Consider the following 2,607-nt stretch of genomic DNA (forward strand, 5'->3'; position numbering starts at 1 on the left):
CACACACAAAGTAAAACAAAAGAGAGAGAGAGCTATGATGCGTAGGACATATGTGACGTAGGGTACCACATGGACACCACTTTTGGCTCATGAGCGCTACTTTCAGAACTACTGGTTAAAAAGTAAACGAAAGTACCAGAGAATCGCTTTAAAACAGTCAAATCGAATCTACTTCAAACATCACAAAGCATTATGGGGTGTGGGGTTAGACTGCACAGAGGGAACTATTGTAGCTGTAAAGAGTTATTCACTTTCATAACCGTTCAGTGTGATGACTTCACCTCACATAAAATAGACTCAGAAGATAGGAAAGTATCACATTCTCATGGGTGTTTTGTGTGTTTATTGAATCTTGATCTAGAGACGACATCAGATGTTGAGAACATGCACTTAGGTCTGATTAAGCTATCTGCTGAGTGCTGATATGTTAAATATTAATTTTATAGATGGAATATACTCAGTACTATTTAGAATCTATGACAAACATGCTACCTCAAAGTAAAAATATTAGTGGGTTATTGAACTTTCATACATTTTCCTAGGAAGTTTCTGCTATGTAAATGTTTCTGTCCTGGTAAATATTTAAGTGAATGTTGACTTCAACCACATGGGGGCAGTCTTAAGGCATTTTGGGCCTTAGTTCAATCACTCAATTAGATACTGTAGCCCTGTGAGAAAAGTAATCTATTGTTAAAAGTCAGAGAGCATATGGTTGAATGATGTTCTGTCATTAACAAATAAGTGATTTCAATGAAGTGCAAGCAGCAGTGTTAGCAATTATACTAGATATCAACCCTTAGTCCATCTTGCCTCAGGCAGAAAGGGAAGTACAGTATTTCCATCCATATCAGGTAGAACCCTTATCACTCAGTTAAGGGTAGAAGGGGTAAAGAAGTATCTGAGTGAGGGGAGTAGGACAGGAGAGTGCAGACAGATAACAGGAGTTTCAGGAGTTTTTTTTATCAGTCTATAATGACACAATACTATGACTAGTGCTTGTGTCAACATCAGGACCTGATGGTGTCATGTTTGACAGCTTCTCAACAAACTACTCAATCAATGTTTCCATGAAGATAAAAATAAACTTATTGGATAACTATATATTAAAACAAGTATTGATCCTAACTAACCTCTTAGCAGTTAGTTATTTTTTTTGCTTATCTTTATCAGGGATGCCAATAATTATGAATGGACCTGACTGTATGTATTTAAATGTATAGTTCACCCAAATTACAAAATTACACATTGGTTTCCTTACCCTGTAAGCAGTCTATTGGCAATATTTGACAGCAATCCATGCTTTGGTTTAGTTTACCTGGTACTGTTTTCAAATGCTAACGTTATAAAATGTAGGTACAAATCCCATCCAAGTCCTGGTACCGATATTGTCAAAATCATTCTAAAACGTTAGCATTTGGAAACAGTACCCGGGAAATAAAACCAAACCATGGATTGCTGTCATCCCACTGGGTAAAAACGGGTTAAATCAACATTGTTTTCCAATGTCATTTCAACAAAACAAAAAAAGTGATGTTGAATCAATGTGGAAACCTGATTTGGATTTGCAAAAAGTCGTCAACATAAGGGAATTTCGTATTTTTTTAACCCGACTTTTAACCAAAACCAAATGACATGGTGACATTTTCTGTTGATTTCATGTTGAATTCCCATTAGTTGATAACTCAACCAAATGTAAATCAAAACATTGAAATTGTGTCTGTGCCCAGTGGGATACCTTGTCCATAGACTGCTTACAGTGTAAGGAAACCAATGTGTAATTTGGGTTAACTATCCCTTTAAGTCAGAGAGTGAGGGACATGTTGTCTACTCCATGGGAACATTTCTAACATACAGTTTATCTATCTCCCTGTCTGGACATGTGTGATTAGTCCCAACACAGCAGGCTTACAGAAACATCCTCATAGGGGGCCAATGTCTAGTAGAGAGCTATGACTAAAAGGAAGGCCCCACCTTTCCTGTGCTGCAGGCACGGCAATGCAGCAATATATGAAGTTGTGGTGGCTAATTCCAGGGAGCCTGAAACTACTAGTCATGGGATGATGGACATAAAAGTTAGGGATACTGTGAATAAACCTGCCAACTCTGATTAACAAACTGACATAAACCTATTGCTGGAATCCATGTAGTTATTGCACACTTAACTTAATTGTGATAAAAGTGGTTTAATTTTAAAAAATTCTAAATAATCAATGTAAGAACAGATATTGCACACAGCCTATGGCACACTTAACTTAATTGTGATGAAAGTGATATAAGATTTTAAATAATCAATGTAAAAACAGATATCTCATATCTAATTGGACATAGGCTTAATGTAAAAACAATTTAATCATGACTCATGCTTTAATGAAGACAAATCACTAAACAATGGCAATAGGTTCATAAAGAAATGGGTTAGGCGGCCTACTCATTCTACTAATTTGAGCTCTTGCGCATAAATTACTGAGGAGTGAGTCGCATCACCAAAACAACTTTTGTTCAAGTGCGTTTACGCCCACACAGACACAGCACGATGCATCTTAATTTGTGCCATCCTCATTGACAAGTCAAAACAATGGTGAGCTCCCCACCGGCGCGCGGCCGCAC

The sequence above is a fragment of the Salvelinus namaycush genome, chromosome 28 (assembly GCF_016432855.1).
Source record: "Salvelinus namaycush isolate Seneca chromosome 28, SaNama_1.0, whole genome shotgun sequence".
In the NCBI taxonomy this organism is placed as follows: domain Eukaryota; kingdom Metazoa; phylum Chordata; class Actinopteri; order Salmoniformes; family Salmonidae; genus Salvelinus; species Salvelinus namaycush.